Source organism: Mangifera indica, chromosome 2, assembly GCF_011075055.1.
Source record: "Mangifera indica cultivar Alphonso chromosome 2, CATAS_Mindica_2.1, whole genome shotgun sequence".
Lineage (NCBI taxonomy): Eukaryota > Viridiplantae > Streptophyta > Magnoliopsida > Sapindales > Anacardiaceae > Mangifera > Mangifera indica.
Window position 1 is genome coordinate 4,918,564 of NC_058138.1, and position 12,963 is coordinate 4,931,526.

The window sequence follows — 12,963 nt, forward strand, 5'->3', positions numbered from 1 at the left end:
GAGATCATGGTCAAACAAATTGTCATATGGAAAGTTTATTTAAAGAGAGTGTGTTAGGACCAAGGTGTACATGTGGAAGAAAGGAAGGAGGGGAGCAGGGATGACACATGGCAGCAACTTAGGAGCAACCAATGTGATAGGTACCTGAACTGAAATCAAGTAACTGGCCTCCCTCCAGCAACCACAACTTTACAATCGTCTCCTCCAGAAACTCTCGACTCACCAACAACAATCAACTATCTTTCCAGACAGCCAACAACAAGTCAATATTAATCAACAAGCAACCCCAAAGGATTCTAGAAATGTACTTCTTGTAGATAAACTTTGTAAATGACAACATGAATTCAATGCAACAATGATACCATTTCTGGAAATTCTCACTATCACTCATGAACAAAATACATGAACACATAAACCAAAGTAACTCTCAGGCAGGACTTTCGAGAGGCCTGCTCTCTCCTTCAATACCCTTCTCTTTTTTTGAATTATGAATCCCCCCTCTGCTCTTGTCCCCTCCTCTTTTGTACTCCTTAATGGTCTCCAGGCTATTATGTGTTGTGTTGCCTTCTATGATTATTTTCTATGGTCCATCAATCTGGTGAGCTGACCTCAGTCCCTACCACCCCAATTTGCTGCTGCCATCTGCCTTCTTTTGTCCAAGCTTTCTTTTCCTGCGGGAAACATATATATTAGTCCTAACAAAATGTCACACAGGAAGCAAAGGAGAGTGCAATAGTAGGAGCAAGAAATGACACATATAAAGCAAAGGGAAGTGCATCAAATTAATTGAATATAAATAAAAAAAGTTATTTTGTTACTAAAGTCAAAAACCACAATTACGAGAAAGCTTCAACTTAAATTTTGGGACCTTGACTGAAATTCAGTAGCATTTAGAAGCTTCAACAATATTCTGTTAAATAACATTGTGATCTAGAAGCCATATAAAAAACTCAAGTTGATAGGTAAGAGCCTAATACTGATATTTAATCTAACACTAACCAAGATAACCAGATTTATGTAAAAGAATAATTCAGAAAGGACATTCTCATCGAAAGATCTTTACATTAGAGGTTCCCTCAAAATAATTTCATCATTCAACTTCTCCAATTCAAACAACAGCTTATATAAGGGCACTTATCAACACCTATAGCTGAGAAGGAAACTGGTGAGTACCTAACTAGCTGTCTTCAGTTGCTTCTTCTGTCTCCTGCTTCCAAAATGTAATCCTGCTGAAAGTGTTGTAAACTATGGATGTATTTGTTTGGTTCTCAATGTAACATATGTTGAAAAATTGGCTCTTTAGGTCCCACATCTATTAATTTATTCTTTTTGTATTTTACCAAAGACTATAAATAGAGACCTTAGTTTTAATTAAAAATCATCCCAAAAACAATTGTAGTCAAACACAATTGTATTAAGAGAATCCTATTATTAGGGATCTCTAATAGTTTATTTTTCCTTTGTAACTATTCTTTGAAGATAGTGAAAGTAATTAGCGGTGTCGAGGACGTAGGTACATTTACCGAACCTCATAAATTCTTGTGTTATCTTTTTTTTATTTTTTTGCATTTTATTTTTTGCTTTAATTATTTATTATATTTAATAACATAGAAATTGTGTTTTATATTTTCACTGCACAATAAGTGGTATCAAAGCCTAGGTTTGGGACAGTGAGTAGCTATTTATATGGTTATGTGCATGTCTAGGAAAATGCTTTCTAAGGAGGTTGGTTTTTAAGGAGACTTTGTCCCCACCAATCTTTCTTGGTTACCTTCCTAGTGCATATATTATCATTTTTTGGCACTTACTACTATCCTAGGTTATAGTAATTTTGTTTTAGCTATTGAATATAAATTTGTGAAACTTCGTTATTTGAAAAACTATCTACCAAGTAAATCGTAGTCAATAGAAAATGGCATTGACATCAACAAAGACAATTGTGACAACCACAAAAATTGATGTGGAAAAATTTGATGGCCGAAATAATTTTGGCTTGTGGCAATGTGAAGTGATGGACACCCTGTGTCAAGAAAACCTTGATATAGCTCTGGAGGAGGAAAAACCAGAAAAGATGGATGACAAAGAATAGGTGAGGATCAATCGTCAAGCTTGTGGTACAATCCGTATGTGTCTTTGTAGAGAGCAAAAATATTCATTCATGAAAGAGACGTTTGTAAGTAAGATGTGGAAGACATTAGAAAACAAGTATATGAAGAAAAGCAATGAGAATAGACTTTATTTGAAGAAGAGACTGTTTCGTCTTCAGTTGAAACTTGGTACAAGTATAAGTGATCATATTGATACTTTTAACCAGTTGATAGCTGATTTACTGAACTTGGATGAAATCTTCAAAGATAAAGATAAGACAATGCTTCTACTAGGATCTCTTCCTGAAGAATTAGATCATTTAAGCATTACATTACTTCATGGAAAGGAGAAAGAGACTTACGATGAGGTATGTGCTGTTTTGAATAATAATGAAATTCAAAAGAAAGATCAACAAGAGAATAGAGAGACAACTATTGAGGCCCTTACTGCAAGATGACGAAGTCAAAGTTGCAAGCAAGAAAGAAAGGGTAGATTTCAGTCAAAGAAAAGACCTAGTAAAGATGAATGTGCTTTCTACCAAAAGAAGGGACATTGGAAGAAAGATTGTCTGAAGTTACAAAGTAAAGATAAAGGTAAGACCAAAGTTGCTTCAAATGCATGCATAGTTGAAATTGGAGAAAATGAATTAGATTTTGCTCTAGTAAGTCTACCAACAACATCTCAATATGATGAATGACTTCTAGATTCGGGTTGCACTTATCATATATGTCCACACAAGGAATGGTTCTTCAATTATGAAAAACTAAATTGTGGAGTTGTTTTCATGGGTAATAATAGTCTTTGTAAAACTGAAGGGATAGGTTTAATCCATTTAAAGAATAATGATGGGTCAACTAGAGTTCTAATAGAAGTTCGACATATACCACAGTTAAAGAAAAATCTCATTTCTTTGGGAGTTTTGAAATCCAAAGGCTTCAAGGTGTCAATGCAAGATAAAGTCTTGAAAGTTATCTCTAATGCTCTTGTAGTGATGAAAAGTGCAAGAAGAAATAACTTGTATTATTATAATGGTGGTACAGTTTTTAAATCACCAGTTGCAGTATCTGAAAAAGATATAGATGATGAAACAACTAGACTTTGGCATATGCATTTGGGATATACAAGGGAAAAAGTCTCATTTAGTTTAATGAAACAAGGCTTATTGAAAGGAGCAAAGACCTACAAGTTTGATTTTTGTGAGCACTATGTCCTGGGAAAACAAACAAAAGTAAGATTTAGTACTGCAATTCATAATACTGAAGGTATTTTGGATTATGTTCATTCTGAGTGTGAGGACCTACTAAGACAACTTCCTTGGGAGGTAGACACTACTTTGTTTCTTTTGTTGATGACTTTTCTAGAAGGACATGAGTGTACGCTTTAACAAAGAAGAATGATGTATTAAGTGTTTTCTTGAAATGGGAAAAGATGGTTGAAACTCAGACTGGCAGAAAAATCAAACGACTAAGCATTGATAATGGTGGTGAGTATACTAGTGATCCATTTTTTAAAGTTTGTCAGGCTGAAGGTATTGTACGTCATTTCTCAGTCAAAGGAACACCACAACAGAATAAGGTGGTTGAATGTATGAATAAAACCTTGTTGGAGAAGGTTAGATATATGTTGTCCAATGCTGGGTTGGGCAAAACATTTTAGGCTGAGGTTGTTACATATGCATGTCATCTCATTAATCATTTACCATCCATTGCAATTGAAGGGAAAACACCCCTTGAGGTATGGTCTGGAAAACCTGCTAATGACTATAATTCCTTACGTGTGTTTGGTTTTACTGTCTATTATCATACAAAGGATTCTAAATTAGATCCAAGAGCTAAGAAAGCAATCTTTATGGGGATTAGTTCTGGAGTGAAAGGATATCGTCTTTAGTGTCCAAAGTTGAACAAAATCATTCACAACAGGGATGTTACCTTTGATGAATCTACCATGTTAAAGAAGGTAACAAAGAAGACCGATGATACTCCACAACAGGTGGAGTTTGAGACAATCGCAATAATAAACCCAACCAGAGTTGTTGAAAATGATAGTGATACTCTAGTGGCAGAGGAGGAAAGTGAAGATGAAGAGGTTTCAACCTAAGAACCTTAGCAGCAATAAGAATCAATTGCATCATATAGGCCAAAATAAGAAATACATAAACTTGCTCGATTTGTTGATATGATGGTCTATGCACGTTCAATTGTAGATGATGATATTCCTTCCACCTATAAAGAAGTAGTTAAAAGTTTGGAAGCTGAAAAGTGGAAGAAAGCCATGGATGAGGAATTAAAATCCCTTCAAAAAAATGAAACTTGGCAGTTAGTTCAATTACCAAAGAACAAGAAGGTAATTGGGTGCAAATGGGTGTATACAAGAAAAGATGGATTTCCTAACAAAGAAGATGTTCGCTATAAGGCAAGGTTGGTAGCAAAAGGTTATGCTCAAAAGGAGTGGATTGATTTCAATGAGATATTTTCTCCAATTGTTAAACATTTCTTTATTAGAATTTTGTTGGCCTTGATAGCACAATTGAATCTTGAACTAGTTCAACTTGATGTGAAAACTGTGTTTCTACATGGTAATTTAGAAGAGGAAATTTACATGACTCAGCTTGAAAGATTTAAGGTTGCTAATAAAGAGAATTAGGTTTACAAATTGAAGAGATCGCTTTATGGATTGAAACAATCACCAAGATAGTGATACAAGCGATTTGATCGATTCATGATGGAGCATAGATACACAAGAAGCAAAATGGTAACAATAATCAAGTTCAATCATTGTTTGAACTTGATCAACATCCTGTAAGCTTAAATTGTGCCACAAGGAGCATTTGAAGTCGTCGTTAAAGAAGGAAAATATAAGGGAAATTTGGTGGGACACACTAAATCGCCAAGATGGAGATTATTGAAAAATTGGCTCTTTAGGTCCCATATCTATTAATTTTTTCTCTTTGCATTTTACCAAAGTCTATAAATAGAGGCCTTGGTTTTAATTCAAAATCATCCCAAAAGCAATTGTAGTCAAACACAATTATATTGAGATAATCCTATTATTAGGGATCTCTAATAGTTTATTTTTCCTTTGTAACTATTCTTTGAAGATAGTGAAAGTAGTCTGCGGTGCCGAGAACGTAAGTACATTTATCAAACCTCGTAAATTCTTCTGTTCTCTTTTTTTTATTTTTCTACATTTTATTTTCTGCTTTAATTATTTATTATCTTCAATAACATAGAATTGTGTTTTATATTTTCTCTACACAACAACGTAAACTCAGTTGATTGAACTAAGCAAAGTTATAGCCAATAGCTTAACTGAAATTATCCTGAAATGAATAACCAAGAATACATAAATGAACACTAGCAACAGGGGTGCCAGTTCCCCTTAGCTGGAGCCCCCAAAAAACCCCCTAAATCCCCTCTACTTTTTCCTTGATGACTTCCTCAGCTTATTCCTTTTTATTTTTGAGTCTAGCAACTCCTTTCAAAATGTGTTATCTTCCCATTTTCCAGCCAACAGCCCAATTCAAATGTATTATCTGTTTTGTTATCCTGCCAATAACCCAATTCAAATATGTTATCGGTTATGCTATCCTGCCATATGTGTGTAGCTTCTAGCCTCAGCTTCAACTGCCTCCACTTCAGCTTGTGGTGAAATTCTTTTGTTGCCTTTTCTTTGGTACACTTTGGTAATCAAAGGTCTATCAATACCTTTAACGAGTTTCACCTTGTGAAAGTAAGCGAAAGTGGTGGCTATTGAATCAAACTTCTCCCAAGTGTTTTCCTACGAAGGTAACCCTTCCTATTGATTAGAATATCTAGTGAATTTTGCGGATCCCTTTGGATGGCCAAAACATCCTTGGGTAGGACTTTGGAGTACCATATCATCGGCCAAACATGAGGGCAAGGGCTAGCTAACCATAGTGGGGCTAGATTCCCTTATCTAGAGCAATTCATGCCTCCTCTCTTTTACTAAACTCCATCACTATAGTGGGGCCAGTCTCTTAATTTGTTATGAGATTCCAGGATTTCATTCAGTGTAACCAAAACAAGGCCAATCATCTGTGTAGATTGCCACCTTGTCCTCTTCCCTTATTCAATTCACAATGAACTATCATTTTGTCCAAAAAATCAAACCGATGGGATCCTCACCCAAAAAAGAGGCAATTCTTGACATTGAATTTATTGTTTGAATACCCATACATTTCGCAACAACATATTTGCGTCGAGCATTAACCTTAATTCCTGTCTTTCTAATGATTTTGCCTTACATCAGCAATCTTTGCTCTTGTTCTTGCATTGTTTGGTTCTCCAATTTCTCCTTGGATTGTCAGTTGTTACTATTGAAGTTTTGTCTCTATGTTGTTGTTGGCTACTCTGATAGATCAGTATTAGTAGGTCTTATATTTCCCCTATGTTTTAAAACTAACAACTTCATCTCTGTCTAAAAATTTTTAACATTCAAAAATAATATTTCCCCCTCCCAAATCTATGGTTTATTTTTTTCCCCTCTTCGGCCACCAGCGATGATGTTGTCAACCCACGAAATGCTAACCATCAGATCTTCATCTCTCCAATGTGGAGAAGAGTCAATGAAAATATGTCTTCATCGATTCTAGAATTCGGTTGAATCGACGAATCTTCATCGATTCAGATGAATTAACGTGTCTTGATCGATCCTTCTTCACATCAAAAAGATGAAGATCTAATGGCTGACTTTTTCATGGGTTGAAAGTGTCATGGTCGGTGGTCAGAGATGGTAGTCGAAGAGGAGAAGAAACTAAACCTTAGGTTTTGGAGGGTTACTTTTGAAAGTTAGAAAACTTATAGGCAAAGGTAAAGTTGTTAGTTTAAAAAAACTAGGGGGAAACTTTTAATTATTTTATATTTTTTAATATTATTAATAAAATAATAATTTTACCCTTACCTCTAATAAAAGTTAGTCCATAGGTGGGTATTTGGGTTTTTCAAACCCTACAGGTGTATATTTATTATCTTTGCATTAAAACTTAATTGAGAAATAGTCTTTTGGCTTTTTTTTTCCTGACAACAATATTATTCAGGAGTTGTTGATATTATTTATTCTGTTGATGACACAATTTATTATGTTTGTAATTTCTAACAGCATTTTCAATTAGCTCAAATAAAATTAATCTCAAACTAACCATTGTGAATTCAAACTAAACTTGAGTCAATATATATTTGAACTTATTCACTTTTATAGTTTATGAGCACTTCTACTACTATAGAGACTGATCTCTCTAAGTATCTCATTTGAAAATATGAAAAAAATAAAAATAAAAAAGGAAATTTCATGTTGAAGGATTATGAATGAATTCTTTAACTTTTTTATTTTATTTTATATTTTGGAGACTAAATTTTACTCATATCCATCTTCATTTTCACGCGGTGGGTCTACATTGCAATCTCTTTTCCCTACTTTTTTTTAGTTTTATTATTTCATACCTGATTAACTTAATTGCATATGTAGAATTAGGTTCAATCTAGTTCAAAAGCTAGGTAGCCTAGGTTGATGGTTTGTTCTAGTTTAAATATGGTTTCTAATATGATTTGAATAATTTTAACCAATTATTACAACAATTTAGTATGTTTTATTATCAAATAAAATAATGTAATTTTGTCAATAAATCATAAATTCAATAATAACAAATTTAATACACAAATTCAAACTTTACATTCATTCTGAATTTAAACTATCTCATCTTCATTCAAATGAACTCACCAAATTGCTTTTCATTCCATTACTAATTTACACAAAAATCGACCTGAAAATTTTAAATGCAACTCAAAGTTTGGGTGTGTGGTTTCCAACTTAAAAGTGAGTTGTTATAGCACAAGTTTTCAGTTAAAATAAACTTCAACAAAATATTGCTAGAAAATTACAATGGGAGAAAGACTGCTATAATTTTTTTCATCTTTCTGATTTTAAATTATTATAGTTTAGTCCAATTATTTCAAATATTATATTTTGTACCTTCTTTTTTTCAAATTATTTTAGTCTTGTTCCTTTTTTAATCATTTTAAGTCAATTCCATCTATTGATAGCAAAACCGACTATATGAAATGAAACATCACAAATAGGCCAAAAGTCCCATCTCAACTCCAAGCTTTGTATTGTTTTTACAATTGGATTCAAACCAAGCTAACTCAACTTAAGTTTAGTGTTTAATTTGATTCGAACTAAATTTAAATTAAAGTATCAATTTGATAATTCAATTTGATTTTAGTTCAAATTTTTATCCGATAATAATTTTCATTGTATCGATGATACTATTTGTCTATTAATGTTGAAACTATTTATTCTATTTGTAAGATTATTTATTCCACTTTTAATCTTTAATGACATTTTTTATCAACTTGAACAAGTTCAATCTTAAACTAATTGTTATAGAATTAAATCGATTCAAATTTGATCTTAATTGGTTTTTAAAAGGAGCTCAAACAGCTTGGCCCTTACCCATCCACTATAAGAAGCACTAATAACGTTGTGTGGTATGTACCAATAAAAAGTTTTTTAAGATTTAAAAAAAAAACAGAAATATATCCCTATATATTAATAATCCAATATTTATCAATATAAATTGTTGTTTATCTACAATTAGATTTTTTTTTTTTATTTAACAAATGTGGTAGGTTTGTAGTCACATTTTAAAGTTAAGATTCTTGGATTTTTCCCATTTCAAATTTAATAAATATTTATAAATGTTATGAGGAAAATTCTTTTATGATAAATTTAACTGACACTGAATAAGACAATCATCCACTAGATATTTATCTCTTTGAGTCAATCAACAACTAAATATGACATCTATCCATAGGTTATCTCAAAGACACGGATGAAATCCCATCATTTAGAACCAACGACAAAGACATGACATGATTGTTCAATTTCTAACATTTGTGAAGATATTTTCTTTACGTCCCATGTCTACATAGGAAAATAATCACTTCCAAGTAAATCGAGATTACATCATTAGTATAATTATCTTACTATATAGAGACTTAAAATTAGGGTATTCATCCTATATTTTATTTCTATAAGAGAATTTTCCCCTGTTAAAGTAAAGAAGGCTTAGAGATCCTAAATTCAGATCAAAATTATCATTTCTACTTACAATAAGAATTAATCTCTAGAATCTCATTGTATTTCAATTGTGTACACAATTGTAACACTATCTCTTAATCCTATGAATATAAAAAATTCAACAAAGGTAGAAGACACCAACCAACATCCAAAGGTTAGGCACACAGTCTTTTGTTCTGCATCACTCTATCATAATCTCTCTAGTAAAATCTGAATAACATAATTATGGATATAAACTTCAAAACAATAAGTCAAACCAAGAAAAGAAGTTCTTGTTTGCAGTATTTTCACTACATCACACATACAATAGTGAAAATTCATTACGATTAGATCAAATTTCACAAATGTTATATTAGAAGATTGGATAACATTGTAACAAACAAGTTGATCAAATACGATTTGGACTCAACTCTAACAACTCATATCGAACAAATTAGATTTGAACAAGAATAGATCAAACTTGATAGCTAAAGATTGGATTTAGTTTCATAAATAAGTCAAATTCAAACAACTTCAAACATTTGAATTTAAACTCTATTCAAATTGAGTTCAAAACTAAAACGCTTTTGAACTGAGTTCAAACCTTTATTTTATTAATAAAATCGAGTTTATCTAAAAACATTTCAATCAAAAGGCAACCTTCATTCGAGCTTGACCTTGTCAAATTTAACCCTACTTTATAATTGATTTTGGATGAGAATGATCCAAGAAAAATATTTTATACATCCAGAATTTGACTAACCATAGAGTAAAACAAATCAAATAAAACTAATTTTCTAAGGAATAAGAAATAAATTTAAATTCAAGCACCCAAAAGATTGAACTCGAATAGGAATTCTACTGTACAAAAACATGAAGCCTATTGGGAAAAGAAGTGCAAGTGTAAATTAAACATCTTTACAGTGGAACAGCCCAAAATAAATGAATAAAAGAAAAGGCCGGTTTAAGTAAACAGACTGGCATGACAACAATGACAATTTTAATTCCAAAAGCCGTTAATGTACACAACATCATCATATAAGGAAAACCTGGGAGGCAGCTCTGACGGTTGACCAGCCAAAGAAGGATTTGACGAATTAGAGGGGAGGGATCTGTTGTCTTGGGAGGGTGTGCCACCCCCCTTCAACTCGGTATCAGAAGGTTTGACTACAAGCACTGCTCCATCACTCATGCCAAGAGCAATTGGTTAGGTTCATATGGATGAGCCGCTATAACAAAAGGCAGGTGGTAGTGCTGCTGCTGCAGAAAATGTAATGTCAGTGAGGGATGGCTTCCTACTGCTTTGAGATTTTGATACAAGGAAATTATAATGAAAATTTTTTGAAACCTTTGAAGTGGTTTTTATATAGAATAATGCACTTACCTAGTGAAGGAAGGCATGTAGGCAGAAGGTGCTACTCCACATCGGAGTCTTAAATTGTCGGCATCAAAAACTCCAACAGCACCATCACAAAAATCAGTGTACAACAGTAAACCATCACATGAATATATTGCTCTTGAAATGGGAGCAGGGAGTGTATCTTTCGGAGACCGCTACAATTCATAAATACATAGCATAAGGGAATAGTAACATTTGCCAGACATATATGTTCAGAAACTCTCGACACTCCAGCAGCAATCAGTTATCTTTCCAGACAGCCAACAAGTCAATATTAATTAACAAGCAACCCCTAAGGATTCTAGAAATGTACTTCTCATAGATAACCTTTGTAAATGACAACATGAGTTCAATGTACCAATGATACTATTTCTGGAAATTCTCACTATCACTCATGAACAAAATACATAAACACATGAACCAAAGTCAACTCTCAGGCAGGGCTTTCGAGAGGCCTCCTCTCTCCGTCAATACCCTTCTCTTTTTTTGAGTTCTGGATCCCCTCTCTGCTCTTATCCCCTCCTCTTTTGTACTCTTTAACGGTCTCCAGGCTATCATGTGTTGTGTTGCCTTCTATGATTATTCTCCGTGGTCCATCAATCTGCTGAGCTGAGCTCTGTCCTTACCACCCCAATTTTCTGCTGCCATCTGTCTTCTTTCTTCCAAGCTTTCTTTTCCAGCGGGAAACATATATTTTAGTCCTAACAAAATGTCACACAGGAAGCAAAGGAGAGTGCAGCAGTAGGAGCAACAAATGACACACAGCAAGCAAAGGGAAGTGCATCAAATTAATTGAACATAAATAAATAATTTTTTATGTTACGGAAGTTAAAAACCCAGAGATAACAATTACGAGAAAGCTTCAACTTAATTTTTGGGACCTTGACTGAAATTCAATAGCATTTAGAAGCTTCAACAATATTCTGTTAAATAACATCGTGATCTTAAAGCCATATCAAAAGCTCCAACTGATAGGTAAGAGCCCAATACTGGAATTTAATCTGACACTAACCAAGATAACCAGATTTATGTAAAAGAATAATTCAAAAAGGACAATTTCATTATCTTTGCATTAGAGGTTCCCTCAAAACAATTTGATTGTTCAACTTCACCAATTCAAACAACAACAGCTTATATATGGGTACTTGTCAACACCTATTGCTAAGAGGGAAACTGATGAGTACCTGACCTGCTGTCTTCAGTTACTTCTTCTGTCTCCTGCTTCCAATATGCAATCCTGCTGAAAGTGTTGTAAACAATGGATGTATTTGTTTGGTTCTCAATGTAACATAAACTCAGTCGAATGAAAAGTGCTTTTATTGATTGAACTTAGCAAAGTTACAGCCAATAGCTTGACTGAAATTATTCTGGAATGAACAACCAACAATGCATAAATGAATACTGGCAACAGAGGTGTCAGATCCCCTATGCTGGAGCCCCCAAAAACTAAATCCCTTCTACTTTATCCTTGATGACTTCCTCAGCTTCTTCCCTTTTATTTATAAGTCCAGCAGCTCCTTTCAAAATGTGTTATCTTCCCATTTTCGGTGAAATTCTTTTGCTGCCCTTTCTTTGGTACACCCTGGTGATCGAAGGTCTATCAATACCCCCAATGAGTTTCGCCTTGTCCTCAAGGTGAAAGTGAGGGAAAGTGGTGACTATTGAATCAAACTTCTGCCAACTGCTTTAGGCAACCCTTCCCATTGAATTAGAATGTCTAGTGAATTTTGGGGATCCCTTTAGACGGCCAAATCATCCATGGGTAGGACTTTGGAGTTCCATATCATCGGTCTAACATGAGGGCTAGGACTGGCTTACCATAATGGGGCCAGATTCCCTTATCCAGAGCAATTCCTGCCTTCTCTCTTTTACTGACATCCATCACCATAGCCGAACAGAGAGAAAAACAAATATATACTAACATACTGGTCAATTACTTGTGAGAATGGATTAGTAGATACAACTATAACTTCACTGTATTAAACTCAAGGAAACCTACCTCCTCAATCTCCTGCATCAAGACATTGGGCCGAAAATCAAGTATATCGTTAGTCATTCCTGCTATGTGCTGATTGTCTTGGCTTGTATAAGCTGAAGATTGTTTCTGGGGAGGAAACTCGTCTAGGTTGTAACCGATTTTAAGAAACTTCCTGTCATCCGTTGAAGAAAATAGAAGAAAAAGTTAGTATAGAAGTAAATGAAGTATAATGCATCAAGCTAAAAGCAAATGAAAACATCATTCACTTATTTTCATCTTGCATCAAGCTAAAAGCAAACGCACGTAAGGGTAGGAATATAAATTGGGTCTGAAAAGACTTGGCTAAGTTCTGTCTTAGATATATAGCCCAGGAACCTTTGGTCTGTGCAGTAGAATACAACTACACGAGTGCAGTATAATC

General features: G+C 33.9%; 1 long non-coding RNA gene across 1 annotated transcript; it reads right to left on the reverse strand.

The window, feature by feature from the left end:
* Window positions 1–294: 294 nt before the first annotated feature.
* LOC123197668 lies at window positions 295–1,272 on the reverse strand. Its single transcript, XR_006497897.1, has 2 exons — window positions 1,174–1,272; window positions 295–671 (listed from the first exon to the last, which is right to left on the reverse strand). It is a non-coding gene; the product is annotated as an uncharacterized LOC123197668 (long non-coding RNA).
* Window positions 1,273–12,963: the final 11,691 nt, after the last annotated feature.